Below are 15,900 nucleotides of genomic sequence, written 5' to 3'. Positions count from 1 at the left end.
AATTCTCCTCTCAAACTTAGTCTCCAATGCTAAGCTGGGTCCCAGTCGTCCATTTCCAGAATCTGCACTCTGGAACACACTTTTTACATTATCAGCTTGCCTGTTTGCTCCTGTCTTTTCTCCCCTTGGTGCCCCTGCATTAGGAATCATTTCCTTGCACTGAATCAGCTGGGGGAGTGGGTTCAGTTTAAACAATGAATAATTCAAACTGGATACACTCAATATCCAAATTCATTCCACCACATCAAACTTTTATCATCTTATTCCCATTGATTTGGTTCCAAAATGCTTCACGTTGACCTGGATTTGTGTTTTTGTTCACTCCCACTTGCCAATGCTGGGATTGACCAAATAATTAAGAGGAACCAGGATCTGGTTGGTTAGCAGAATGGACTTGAGGGGCTGAATGGCCTGCTCCCCCTCATTCTTTTGTGCACAGGTTTTTTTTGAAGAGTCATTAGTCTTTCATTGGGAGTTTGATGTGATGTCTGTACCTAGGCTTTTGACAGCCATTACATTCTGCGTGAGGAATCGGAGTGAGATGTCTCAGTCAGCAGTTGATGCATACTTTTAAAATGTGAGCGATGTTTGAAGTAACATTCCTATTTTTAAATCACTAAAACCCATCAGCTAGCCTTTTAGCTTGTCTGAGTGTAACTACTACATTAACAGGCAGCTTTGCCGTGTGGTTAAGTTACTGGACTCATCCCAGAGGCATAGGACAGTGATCTGGAGATACAGGTTCAAATTCCCCCCTCCATAGCAATTAGAAAAAGATTAAATTGATTTGGGTGGCATGGTAACCCAGTGGTTAACACTGCTGCTTCACAGCTCCAGGGACCTGGATTTGATTCCTGGCTCGGGTCACTGTCTGTGTGAAGTCTGCACATTCTCCTCGTGTCTGTGTGGGTTTCCTCTGGGTACTCCGGTTTCCTCCCACAGTCAAAGATGTGCAGGTTAGGTTGATTGGCCATGCTAAGAAATTGCCCCTTAGTGTCCAGGGATGTGTAGATTAGAGGGATTAGTGGGTATAATATGTAGGGATATGGGGGTAGGGCCTGGGTGGGATTGTGGTCGGTGCAGACTCGATGGGCCGAAGGGCTTCTTTCTGCACTGTAGGGATTCTGTGACTTGTTTGAGAAGGCAATCAGACTAAAGTCTTTACAACATCGTGAAACTTTCCTCCTTCACTCTGAACCAGGTTCCAAGTACGGAAGGTGTAATCCCGACGGATTTCTCTGTGAATTCGATGGCAAATCAATTGTTGGGCGTTAAATTGTAGTTTCCAAATAATAAACTGAACAGTTAAGAGTGAGCAATAGAAATGACCAAAACAGACAAACTTTAAACAGTGAACAGTATTCCATATTCATGTATTCAGTGAATCTAAAACTGGAGTTTATTTGCCTTTTAGCGTTTCAGTTTTGTGTGCTTTAAATGCTACAGTCGATTCGAGAAGTCACGCTGCCACTTGTTTACCACTGTTTAAATGGGCTGATGTGTTTGTAATAGGAACCTTTTTGAAACCAGGCAATTTTCACCAAACAGAAGCAGAGGATTAATGTAGCTCCCTGGGGGTGGCACAGTGGTTAGCACTGCTGCCTCACAGTGCCAGAGACCCGGGATCAATGTCTGTGCGGAGTCTGCACATTCTCCCCATGTCTGTGTGGGATTCCTCTGGTTTTCTCCCACAGTCTGAAAGAGATGCTGATCCGGTGCATTGGCCATGCTAAATTCTCTGTGTACCCGAACAGGCACCGGGGTGTGGCGACTAGGGGATTTTCACAGCAACATCATTGCGGTGTTAATGGCCTCCTCCTGCAATGTAAGGATTCTATGGCCGCACGGCTGCCTCACAGTGCCAGAGACCCGGGTTCGATTCCCGCCTTGGGTCACTGTCTGTGTGGAGTTTACACATTCTCCCCATGTCTCTGTGGGTTTGCTCTGGTTGCCCCTCTCAGTCCAAGTTAGGTGCGTCTTTCTGTACTGTAGGGTTTTTATGATCTTTGGATTGTGGGAGAGAACTGGAGGAAGCCCACACATCCACGGGGAGAACGTGCAAACTCCACACAGACAGCGACCCAAGCCGGGAGTCGAACCTGGGTCCTTGGCATTGTGAGGCAGCAGCGCTAACCACTGTCTCAGGATCTGTGTTGTCGAGAAACCTATCATGGGTTTCCTCCCGCAGCCTGAAAGACGTGCTGGTTAGGATACATTGGCCATGCTAAATTCTCCCTCGGTGTACCCGAACAGGTGCCGGAGTGTGGCAACTAGGGGATTTTCACAGTAACCCCACTGTGAATAAGCCTTCTTGTGACACTAATGAATAAACTTTAAAACACCAATCCTCTTCTGAGATTTGAAGTACTTGTCCCAGGCTTGTCAGCTGGCGCTGGTGAAAATGGTGCTCAAAGGTGTCCAAAGAATAATGTTAAGATTCCAAATGGTCTGATCGTCACCTTTTGAAAACGAGCCTCTGTGTTTTAAGTGTGGAGAAACAGCCATTTTTGTGTGGAGTTACGTAGCCTTAAAAAGCAAGAGAAGACATAATTGGAGAAAGTTTAAAATGTATTTTAAGTGAGCTAGTGACTCATTTAAAAAAAAAAGTAAGATCCTACCAGAGGCTGGAAATGGATTTGAGACGTGTACCTATTTGTAGCCCAGGTAATGATGAATACTGATCAGAATCTTGGCAAGTACCACTTATTTTACAAAATGCACGCAGTAAATTTATATCGACTGCATTTAAATCGTGCAAGGATTGCTTTTTTTTAGGAATTAAAGTAGTTCTGGAACATTTTGGACAAAGGATCATCCAGACTGTCGATATTGGCTCCATTCCTCTCTCCACAGATGTTGTCAGACCCGCTGAGATTTTCCAGCATTTTCTGTTCTTGTCTCAAGGAGCATCGCGACCTGGGTGATTGGGCTAGGGCTGGAAGTTAGATATACCTGGGGATTCAGTAATGCTGCAGCGTGGATCAAGAATCCACTGTGTGAAGCAAGATAGGTGGCATTAGAGGGGTGGCAGAGTGGTTAGCGCTGCTGCCTCATAGCCCCAGGGACCCGGGTTCGCTTCCTGGCTTGGGTGACTGTGGAACTTGCACGTTCTCCATGTGTCTGCGTGGGTTTCCTCCCACAGTCAAAGATGTGCGGGTTAGGTTGATTGACCGTGCTATATTGACTATAGATACATAGGTTAGAGGATTACAGGGTAAAATGTGTACGGATGTGGAGGTAGGGTCTGGGTGGGATTGTGGTCAGTACCGACATGATGGGCCAAATGGCCTCTTTCTGTACTGTAGGGTTTCTATGATTTCTGTAATTTCCTCCCACAAAGATGTGTGGGTTAGGTGGATTGGCTGTGCTACATTATCCCTTAGTGTCGGAGGGGGGGACTAGCTAGGGTAGATGCATGGGGTTAAATGGGGAATAGGGCCTGGATGGGATTGTGGTCAGTGCAGACTCAATGGGCCAAATGGCCTCCTTCTGCACTGTAGGCATTCTATGATTCTAAGCATCTTATGGAGCCACTGTGTGGCCATGAAGCAGTGGTAAAATATAGGAGTTAGTTGCATCCAGATCTCACTGCTGTAGAGTGCTGAACTTTGTTAATCCTTTATTGTGTTCATGTGATCTCAGTGCAGAGAATGAAAACATTAATACCAAAACCAATTCTGGAACTCTGAAATAAAACACATTACTGGAAATACTCAACACCATTATTTATTCCTCAGCTAACAATTGGAATACATTACTATTGGGACCTTCCTGTGAACAAATTGGTTATCTACAGAGCAACAGCGAGCGCACTTCAAAATAAATTAATTCGCTGTAAAATCTCCTGAGGGTATGAAAAGGCTGCTGTAAAATACCTGTCAAATGTGGTGGTGTGTCGCAGGTTGCTGTGGCAACAAAGAATCTTTGGAGAATAGATGGAGGTTCAAACTTTCTCTCATGGCTGAACAGGAATCTTCCACTCTTACCATCCACCATGGGGGTGTGTTGGAAGGATTTGAATGTGTGTAACCAACTTGTTCGACTAATATTGATAGACCTTGCCTGGGCTTCAAATCTTGGCACAGGACCTGAAAACACAGAAGTCTCACAACACCAGGTTAAAGTCTAACAGGATTATTTGGTAGCAAAAGCCATAGCTCCTCCATTAGGTAAGTGGGAGTTCTGTTCACAGACAGGGTATATAAAGACACAAACTCAATTTACAAAATAATGGTTGGAATGCGAGTCTTTCCAGGTAATCAAGTCTTAAAGGTACAGACAATGTGAGTGGAGAGATGGTTAAGCTCAGGTTAAAGAGATGTGTATTGTCTCCAGCCACGTGAAGGCGCAGTGCTCCTAAAGCTAGTGGCGTTTGCTACCAATTTAACCTGTTGGACTTTAACCTGGTGTTGTGAGACTTCTTGCTATGCTGACTCCAGTCCAACGCTGGCATCTCCACATCAGGAACCGAACCCAGAGCTCCTGGTTTGGAGACGGAGTTACCCACCACCCCAGGATCGCTTCCTCTTGTCAAATGGAACTGCACTGCAGTTGGCCACAGCTAATGTGTACCTTATCTCTTACAAAATAACCCAATTACCCATCTCTATTCAGGGAACGATGAATCCTGAAAAAACACACATTGAAACAGTAACAAAAGCAGAAAATGCGGGCTAAACTCAGCAGGTCTGACAGAATTATTACAGGGCAGAAGGAGGCCATTTGGCCCATTGGATCTGCCCTGGCTCTTCAAATGAGCATCATGATTTAGTGCTAGTCTTTTCCCTGTACTCCTGCTCATTGTTTCCATTCAAGTAATCATCTCATGACCTCTTGAACGCTTCAATAGATTCCTGGCAGTGCAAAAGGAGGCCATTCAGCCCATTGAGCCTGCAGCAGCAGCAACAACCCCACCCAGGCCCTATCTCCGTAGTCACATATTACCCTGCTAGTCCCGGCCCCCCCCCAGCTTCTGACACTAGGGGCAATTTAGCATGGCCAATCCACCTAACCTGCACAGCTTTGAATTCTGGGAGGAAACTGGCACACCTGGAGGAAACCCACGCAGACACGGGGAGAACATACAAACTCCACGCAGACCTAGGGAATCAAATACGGGTCTAAGGGCACTTAGGGACGGGCAATAAATGCTGGCCAGCCAGCGAAACCTATAGAGCCCACAAATTATTTTTTAAAAATTGACACTGTAATGAAGATCCCCTCGTCGCCACACTCCAGTAACTGTTCACTAAGGGGCACTTTAGCACGTCCAATGCACCTAACCAGCACATCATTCAATCTATGGGAGGAAACCCATACAGACACAGGGAGAATGTGCCGACTCTGCACAGTGACCCGAGCCGGGAATTAAACCCAGTTCCCTGGCACTGTGAGGCTGCAATGCTAACCACTGTGGCACCGTGCTGTCCGTAGATTAATAAATCTATAGATAAATAGATTAATAAATCTATAAATAGATCAACAAGCCACTCTGTTCAGGGGGAATTAGGGATGGGCAATGAATGATGGTCTTGTCAGTGACACTCACATCCTATGAAAGAAAGAATGAATATATATACAGAGATCAATAGTACTGTTACTGGTTCCTGGTGTGGTTGGAGCTGCTGCCTCACTCTGTATATCCCTCCAGTTTACTGACCATTCACTCTAACTTCCTGGCCCTTATTCACACTGTCGCTCTCCCTTTAATCCCACAAGTTTCCATTTTATTTATTTAAAAGTCACTTCTCACCCCTAAGTTAACACTGGAGGTGTGAACGTTCAGCCCAGTGTCTAACCCTGACCTGAAGAATTATACATCAGGAAATATGTGTGACAAAAATATATAAATTAAGATGATAAAGGCGGAAAGAGAATTTGGAAAGAAGACCGGATTTTAACTTATCCTTTCGTAAGGTGTGGGTGTCGCTGGTTAGACCAGCATTTATTGTCCATCCCTAATTGCCTCTTGAGAAGGTGGTGGTGAGTTGCCATCCTGAACCGCTGCAGTCTATCTGATATAGATGGTGTATGGTGTCACGGTGGCACAGTGGTTAGCACTGCTGCCTCACTGCACCAGGGATCTGAGTTCGATTCCCAGCTTGGGTCACTGTTTGTGTGGGGTTTGCACATTGTCGCCGTGTTTCCTCTGGATGCTCTAGTTTCCTCCCACATTCTGAAAGATGTACTGGTGAAGTACATTGACCCAAACAGGCACTGGGCTGTGGTGACTCGGGGGAATTTCACAGTAACTTCATTGCAGCGTTAATATGAGCTTTACTTGTGATGAATGAATTAAGTTTAATCCACTTCATATTAAGTTGATCTTTCTCTGCACCCTATCTATGACTACACCGTCTCCTTTCCTTCTCCCCTATGTACTCTATGAACGGTATGTTCTGTCTGTATAACGCACAACAAACAATACTTTTCACTGTATCCCAATCAATACACATGGCAAAAATAAATCAAATCAAAACTCAAATCAAAGTTCTGTTAGGGAGGGAATTTCATGATTTTGACCCCAGCAGTAGTGAAGGAACAGCGATATATTTCCAAGTCGGGATTTTGAGTGGCTTGGAGGGGAACCTCTGGGTGTTGGTGTTCCCAGGTATCTGCTGCCCTTGTCCTTCTAGGTAGTAGTGGCCATGGGAATGTGGTGAGGAATCAGGTTGGGATCTGCTTTCTGCTTTGTTTGGTCGATCTTCCAATTCCTGCCCAATAGAATCAGGAGAAAAGGGGGACATCCTGCCCCAGGGTGTGTGTGTGTGTGTGTGTGTGTGTGTGTGTGTGTGGGGGGGGGGGGGGGGGAGTTAGGCGTGTGTGGGAAGGGGGTGTGGAATATCTCTAGTGCAGCTGGTACTCTCAGGGTTAACACCAGAGAATTGAACTGAGAATCGTTAACTGATGTCTAAGATACAATGAAGATCGCACTGGGTAGAAGTTTCCATTCACTCACACCCACAATGAAGACCCCCTAACATCTGAGAATCAGAATACAATTCTGTTCGTTTTGAGTTAAATCCCTTGTGGAACAATGCAAGAAAATTATATTATAGTCGTTTAAAATGGATTCACTCTGCTTTTCACACAATGTTTTCAGCCGCTAACCTTTGGCTCACTTCAGAGATGTTTCAATGTCTGGTACATCTGCCCACTTTCTAACGAGAAATACAATAAAAAAAAGATCAACTCACCCTTCAGCGATGCAATGGCCACGAATATCAGATTCCCCTGTCAAACCTCAACAAAGAGCCATGGAAACTTTTGCTTCTGTTATAACCTGTCTCTTGGGTAAAGGGGGTCTGGAGAGTGGGGTGGGTGGGGGAGGAGGAGGGGGGCAACAAGGTGACTTTGGTTACATCCACCCTAATGTTACAGCCTCCCCCCTCCCCGCCCCCTCACTCCCCAGTGCAGGAAAGATCCCACCACCAAAACCCCCAGGGAGAGTAAAAGATTTGCTTTCGAATGAATCCCAATCAAAGTGCAGTGAGAGGCAAAGGGATGTGGAAGCACAGATTGAGGGGGGGGTGAAATGTGAAGGGTGTTGTGTGTGTGTGGGGGGGGGTGCAGTGGGGGAGGTGGGGGGGTTGGGGGGAGAGAGAAAGACAGATTTAAGAAATTCTTGACCACAATCAGTTCCAAAAACCTTCATTTCTCAAGAGGCGAAAAGGCAAATCTGAATCTACAACAGCACAGGAGAAACACGGCGGGGACTGAAATGTCTGAGAATCTGTGTCTCCCTTTTAGAATCACAGAAAAAAAAACTACAGCACAAACAGGCGCCTTCTGATTCTGTAACTCCGCCGGTTGCTACTTCCTTGAGTTATTTGTTTTCTAGACAAGTGACACGTTGTGGATATGGGTCGTGAAATACTTTGAACAAAATCCACTGTCCCTGACACTCCACCCAGCAAAACCAATCCATTCCCATCCTTCCCACTGTAAATATATTCAACTCGACATCCCACTCTAACTAGTTAGGAACCAGGCTTCCAGTTTCAATTAAACAGCTGATTGATTATATCATACTCAAAAAAATAAACAGCCGTATAAATATGGTGCCTACCAGAACATTCCAGAGGCTGGGAATCCTGCAGAGAGTAACTCACCTCCTGGCTCACCACAGCCTGTCCACCATCTACAGGGTACAAGTCAGGGGTGTGATGGGACACTCCCCACTTGCCTGGATGGGGGCAGCTCCAACAACACTCGACTCCATCCAGGAGAAAGCAGCCCCGTTTGATTGGCATCCCATCCACAAACATTCACTCCCTCCACCTCTGTATCATGTGTGCCATCTAGAACATAGAACATAGAAAAACATACAGCATAAACAGGCCCTTCGGCCCACAAGTTGCGCCGATGATATCCCTACCTACTAGGGTTACCTATAACTTTCTATCTTACTAAGTCCCATGTACTCATCCAGAAGTCTCTTAAAAGACCCCAGTGAGTTCGCCTCCACCACCACCGACAGCAGCCGATTCCACTCACCCATCTCCTCTGTACCTACTCCTCACTCCCCGGATACTCCTCTATGAGATGAACTGCACCTTCGACAACACCTTCCAAACCCCTGCCCTCTACCACCTCGAAGGACAAGGGCAGCAGATATCCGGGGGGGGGGACACCACCACCTGCAGGTTCCCCTCCAAGCCACTCCCATCCTGACCTGGAAGTACATCGCCGTTCCTTGGCAGTCGCTGGGTCAAAATCCTGGATCTCTCTCCCTAACAGCGCTGTGGGTGTACCTACACCACATGGACTGCAGCGATTCAAGAAGGCAGCTCACTGACATTTCAAGGGCAACTAGGGATGGGCAATAAATGCTGGTCTAGCCAGCGACGCCCACGTTAATTGCATTTATATAGCACCTTTCATGATCACTGGATATTTCAGAATGCTTTAAGAGAAAAACAAAAGTACTTTTGAAGAGTGCAGTCACTGTTGGAATGTAGGAAACTCAGCAGCCAATGTGTACACAGCAAGATCCCGCCATGTGATAAATGACTGAGTAATTTATATTTTCATTACAATATTGATTGAGGGGCAAGTGTTGGCCAGGACACCAGAGAGAGATCCCCTGCTCTTCTACAAAACAGTGTCAAAGAATCTTTCACATCTACCCAAGCAGGCAGCTGGGCAGACATTACCTTGACAGTGCAGTACTCTCCCACAACACCGGAGTAAACCCTTAACCTTTGTGCTCAAATCTCCAGGGAAAGACGTAGGCCTGGAAACCTGTTAATGAGAAATGGGAATGTTACTGAGATATGGGAGAGTTACTGAGAAATGGGAATATTTCTGAGAAACAAGAATGTTACTGAGAAATGGGAGTGTTACTGAGAAACGTGAGTTACTAAGAAACAAGAGAGGTACTCAGAAACGAGAGTGTTACTGAGAAATGACAGAGTTACTGAGAAACAAATGAGTTACTGAGAAAGGAGAGTGTTACTGAGAAATGAGACTGTTACTGAGAAATGGGACAGTTACTGAGAAACAGGAGAGTTACTGAGAAATGAGAGAGTTAGATGAGAATGTTACTGAGAAACAGGAGAGTTACTGAGAAATGAGTGAGTTACTGAGAAATGCAAGAGTTACTGAGAAACAAGAGAGTTGCTGAGAAAAGAGAGAGTTACTGAGAAACAAGAGGGTGACTGAGAAACAAGAGAGTTATTGAGCAACAAGAGTGTTACGGTTAAAAGAGAAATTTATTGCGAAATTAGAGTTACTAAGAAATGGGAGAGTTACTGAGAAACGAAAGAGTTACGAGAAACGATAGTGTTCCTGAGAAACAAGACTGTTGCTGAGAAACAGGAGAGTGACTGAGAAAGTGGAGAGTTATAGAGAAATGAGAGAGTTACTCGAGAAACGAGAGTGTTACTGAGAAATGGGAGAATTACTGAGAAATGAATGAGTTACTGGGAAATGGGAGAGTTACCGAGAAACAAGAGGGTGACTGAGAAATGGGAGAGTTATTGAGCAATGACAGTGTTACTGTGAAGTGAGTGAATTACTGAGAAATGAGAGTGTTGCTGAGAAATGAGAGTGTCACTGAAAAATGTGAGAGTTACTGAGAAAGAAGAGTTACTGAGAAACGGAAGTGTTACTGAGAAATGAGAGTTACTGAGAAACAAAAGTTTTGCTGAGAAATGAGAGTGTTACTGAGAAATGAGAGAGTTATTGAGCAATGAGAGTGTTACTGAGAAATGAGTGTTACTGAGAAATGAGAATGTTACTGAGAATCGAGAGTTTTACTAAAAATGAGAGTTACTGAGAAATGAGAGTGTTACTGAGAAATGGGAGAGTTACTGAGAAACGAGTGTTACTGAGAAATGAGAATGTTACTGAGAAACAAGAGAGTTACTGAGAAATGGGAATGTTACTGAAAATTGAAAATTTTACTGAGAAATGAGGGTTACTGAGAAATGAGAATGTTATTGAGAAACAAAGTTTTACTGAGAAATGCGAGAGTTTCTTAGAAATGAGAGTTAATGAAAAATGAGTGTTACTGAGAAATGGAGAGTTACTGAGAAATGAGGGTGTTACTGAGAAACAAGAGAGTTACTGAGAAACGAGATAGTTACTGAGAAACGAGTGTGTTACTGAGAAATGAGAGAGTTACTGAGAAACAAGATAGTTACTGAGAAATGAGTGTGTTACTGAGAAACGAGAGACTTACTGAGAAATGGGAGATTTACTGAGAAACATTAGAGTTACTGAAAAACGAGATAGTTACTGAGAAATGAGGGTGCTATTGAGCAGTGAGAGTGCTAGCAATGGGTTCTTGCAACAATCGACAATGTTTTCATGGAGATCAGTAGACTTTTAATTGTGAATCTTTACTGAATTCAAATTTCACTTTTGATCCCAATCCCAGGATTATCAATCCCGGGACAATGCCACTACGCCACTATACAAATGTGTGGGAACAAATGCTCCCCTGTGTATTCGCCAAGGCAACACCTCAACCAATTCGACTTGCCTTGCCAACCAATCTTTTCTCATGCCTTATAAATTATTTCTCCCTTTGAAATTTGGTATTCTTGCATCTGTCCTGATGAGTGTAAGATGTCTTCATAGGAAGGCAGGACTAAGGAGCAGGAGGAGTACATTCAGGCCTTCTTGGCTGCTCCATCATTCAGTGCGATCACAATTGATCTGGTTGAGACATCAACTCCAAACTGCCATCTGCCCTCCCATAACCATTTCGACCACATGTCGGCGAGACTTAGTTTCAGACTAATAAGAGTGTCCAGAAAAGGGAAAGAATGGAAAGAACCTAATCAAATGAATGCAGTAATTTTCCAAAGACAGAAAGTCTCATTTATTCTCCAGTTCACATGGGTATGAATTAAATACACTTTGAACCTAGTTTCACTGTTACTTTAACTTAGGGATCGGTGCTGGGGCCTCAACTGTTTACCACGTACATCTGGAGGAGGGGACCGAGTGTAGGGTAACAAAGTTTGCTGATGACACAAAGATGAGTGAGAAAGCGAATTGCGTGGAGGATGCGGAAAGTCTGCAGAGAGATTTGGATAGGCCAACTGAGTGGGCGAGGATCTGGCAGATGGATTATAACGTTGGCAAGTGTGAGGTTATCCCTTTGGAAGGAATAATAGTAAAATGGACTATTATTTAAATGGTGAAAAATTACAACGTGCTACGGTGCAGAGGGACCTGGGGGTCTCACTTTCGGGCAGTGAGTTCCAGACTTCCACCACACTCCGGGTGACAATCTCTCTCCTCACGTCCCATCTACACCTCCTGCTCCTAACCTTATATCTCCGCTCCCTGGTCACTGATCCCTCCACCAAGGGGAAAAGTTTACAATATCAAAGTTCATTTATTTCAGTTTATTTATTTATTTATTAGCGTCGCAAGTAGCCTTACATTAACACTACAATGAAGTTACTGTGAAGATTCTCCAGTTGCCACACTCCGGCGCCTGTTCGAGTTACACTGAGGGAGACTTTAGCACAGCCAACGCACCCTAACCAGCACATCCTTTGGACTGTGGGAGGAAACCGGAGCACCCGGAGGAAACCCACACAGACACAGGGAGAATGTGCAGACTCTGCACAGACGGTGACCCGAGCCGGGAATCGAACCCGTGTCCCTGGCGCTGTGAGGCAGCAGTGCTAATTGACTCAGATTCCCTCGGTCAGTTTCCTGTGAATGGGAGGGACTGGGAACAAATAAAAATGAATAAAAGCAATAAATAATGAAAATGAATGATGGGTGGCACGGTGACACAGTGGTATGTGCTGCTGCCTCACAGCGCCAGCGACCCAGGTTCAATTCCGGCCTCTGTCTGTGGGTGACTCTGTCTGTGCAGAGTCTGCACATTCTACCTGTGTCTGCATGGGTTTCCTCCGGGTGCTCCGGTTTCCTCCCACAGTCTGAAAGACGTGCTGGTTAGGGTGCATTGGCTGTGCTAAATTCTCCCTCAGTGTACCTGAACAGGCGCCGGAGTGTGGCGACTAGGGGATTTTCACAGTAACTTCATTGCAGTGTTAATGTAAGCCTACTTGTGACACTAATAAATAAACTTTAATAGTTTGACTTTCTCCTGTTGGGGTCTGTTTGAGGTGAAAACCTTCGCTGGTTTCCAGCCTCTTTGAATAGGGGGCAATCTCACAAAAGGGGTTCATCCCGAGGGATTAGGAAGGCAGGAAATGAAGGGTTAAACGGTGGGATGTCAGCAGAGTTTGAGGGAAGGTGATTTTTTTTGTTATTTCATTCGTGTGACATGGGCGTTGCTGACTGGCCAGCGTTTGATGGTATCTAGTGGGGGGAAGAGGGGATTTAATGACAGGCACTGGGCTGAAAGTTAAGGAGCAGGGGGCAGCACAGGGGTTAGCACTGCTGTTTCTCAGTGCCAAGGGCATGGGTTCGATTCCCGGCTTGCGTGACTGTCTGTGTGGAGTCTGCACATTCTCCCCGTGTCCGCGTGGGTTTTACTCCGGTTTCCTCCCACACTCTGAAAGACGTGCTGGTTAGGGTGCATTGACCCAAACAGGCGCCGGAGTGTGGTGACTAGGGGGAATTTCACAGTTACTTCATTGCAGTGTTAGTGTAAGCCTTACTTGTGACTAATAAATTAAACATTAACTACGGGTGAAATGTCTCTTCAGAAATAACACCGAGGGTTTCATTGATTGGGGCATTTTGAGGAGAATTTGGAAAAGTGGACAAGGGCAAAAGAGGAGGGGGGTATTTGGATGGGGGTATTTGGATGGGGGTATCTGGATGGGGGAATCTGGATGGGGGTATTTGGATGGGGGAATCTGGATGGGGGTATTTGGATGGGGGTATCTGGATGGGGGAATCTGGATGGGGGTAATTGGATGGGGGTATTTGGATGGGGGAATCTGGATGGGGCTATCTGGATGGGGGTATCTGGATGGGGGTATCTGGATGGGGGTATTTGGATGGGGTATTTGGATGGGGGTATTTGCATGGGGGTATCTGGATGGGGGTATTTGGATGGGGGTATTTGGATGGGGGTATCTGGATGGGGGTATTTGGATGGGGTATCTGGATGGGGGGGTATCTGGATGGGGGTATCTGGATGGGAGTATCTGTATGGGGGTATCTGGATGGGGTATCTGGATGGGGGTATCTGGATGGGAGTATCTGGATGGGGTATTTGGATGGGGGGTATCTGGATGGGGGTATCTGGATGGGAGTATCTGGATGGGGTATTTGGATGGGGGGTATCTGGATGGGAGTATCTGGATGGGGTATTTGGATGGGGGTATCTGGATGGGGGTATGTGGATGGGGGTATCTGGATGGGGTATTTGGATGGGGGTATTTGGATGGGGGGTATCTGGATGGAGTATCTGGATGGGGTATTTGGATGGGGGGTATCTGGATGGGGGTATCTGGATGGGAGTATCTGTATGGGGGTATCTGGATGGGGTATCTGGATGGGGGTATCTGGATGGGGGTATTTGGATGGGGGTATCTGGATGGGGGTATTTGGATGGGGTATCTGGATGGGGGGGTATCTGGATGGGGGTATCTGGATGGGGTATTTGGATGGGGGATATGTGGATGGGGGTATCTGGATGGGGGTATTTGGATGGGGGTATCTGGATGGGGGTATTTGGATGGGTGGTATCTGGATGGGGGTATCTGGATGGGGGTATCTGGATGGGGTACCTGGATGGGGGTATCTGGATGGGAGTATCTGGATGGGGTATTTGGATGGGGGGTATCTGGATGGGGGTATCTGGATGGGAGTATCTGGATGGGGTATTTGGATGGGGGGTATCTGGATGGGGGTATCTGGATGGGAGTATCTGTATGGGGGTATCTGGATGGGGTATCTGGATGGGGGTATCTGGATGGGAGTATCTGGATGGGGTATTTGGATGGGGGTATCTGGATGGGGGTATCTGGATGGGAGTATCTGGATGGGGTATTTGGATGGGGGGTATCTGGATGGGGGTATTTGGGTGGGGGGTATTTGGATGGGGGAATCTGGATGGGGTATTTGGATGGGGGTATCTGGATGGGGGTATCTGGATGGGGGCTGCATGGAAATAGGGGCAGGTTGATGTGATACTGACTGTGTAAGGAACATTAGCAGACACACAACACCCTGAAACATCTGCATACTCTGTGCAGTTCACTGGCTGGAAAACCTTCGCTGATTTAATTAATGTCACTCTCTGTATAAATATTACCCAGACAGACAGGGGATGCGCTATGGATGGGTGGCAGAATATATTCTTCCCTCCCTGAGGAACAAGGCAGAAGTTTCCCTGGGAAGGTTTGCCCACTGCAGTCTCCACAGCACAAAAGGACCCTACAGTGAATGGCCACGGGCACTGAAGGAGGCCATTCGGGCCATTGTATCCCTGCTAGCCCTCTGACTTGTCCCCCAAAACTCGTCCCACTTTCTCCTCCCCCCATTGTCTGAATTTCATCAGCGGATTCATTCTTTTTTTGTGATTCCTGATCCAAAATTGGGATTTGGATTTAGCCTGGATGGGGCTGCCACTGGATTCATTCAATGGAATCGCCCCAGCTCACTCCCCCAAGGACAGACACTTCCCTCTGTCACCCAGTTCTTTGCACTGATGCTCCATCACTCTCAGTTTCTCCCTGTCTCTCTCTCCTGTCCTTCCCCGGATTGCAATACATTCTTCCACTCTGTACCCGCCCCTTGGTGCCGTCAGCCAGGGGCGCAGAGATATATAAAAGGCAGCGGGCCAGGCAGAGCTGGAGTAACCGGGAGAAGCTTTAACACCGACAGAGCCACAGAGAGGGAGAGAGAGCATGTCAGCACATTCCCTGCCCAGGCTGGGGCATCTCAGCTTCCTCGCTTACCTGGCTGTGTTCTCATACCTGTCTGTCACCGCCTCGGTCAGCCTGGATCTCACCGAACTCAGAAACAAAGTTTCCAAGATTAAAGTTAACCCCAGGGGGAATCTCTGGGCGACAGGTGAGAGGATAACTCCTCTTGTGTGTATTTGTAAGAGGGAGAGAGATTGTGTGAGATTGCGTGTATGAGTGAGACTTTCTGAATGTGTGTGAGAGATTGTGTGTGTGTGAGATTGTGTGTGTGTGTGAATGTGTGTGAGACTGTGTGTATGAGTGAGACTGTGTCTGCATGTCTGTACGTGAGTGTGTGAGATTGTGTGTATGTAAATATGTGTGTTTGCATGTAAGTGTGTGAAAGACTGTGTATCCATGTCTGCGTGTGTGTGCATGTGTTTGTGAGGCACTGTCTATGTGTGTGTGTGTGAGAGAGAGAGACTGTATTTATAAAGCTGCATCTGTGTATGTATGTCTGTGTGTGTGAGAGAGACTGTGTGTGTATCTATGACTGTAAGTGTTTGTGTGACTCTGTGATTGTATAAGTGAGATTGTGTCTTTGTGC

The sequence above is a fragment of the Carcharhinus amblyrhynchos genome, chromosome 32 (genome assembly GCF_965287045.1).
Source record: "Carcharhinus amblyrhynchos chromosome 32, sCarAmb.v2.hapA, whole genome shotgun sequence".
NCBI lineage: Eukaryota > Metazoa > Chordata > Chondrichthyes > Carcharhiniformes > Carcharhinidae > Carcharhinus > Carcharhinus amblyrhynchos.
This window is presented reverse-complemented; position numbering follows the sequence as displayed.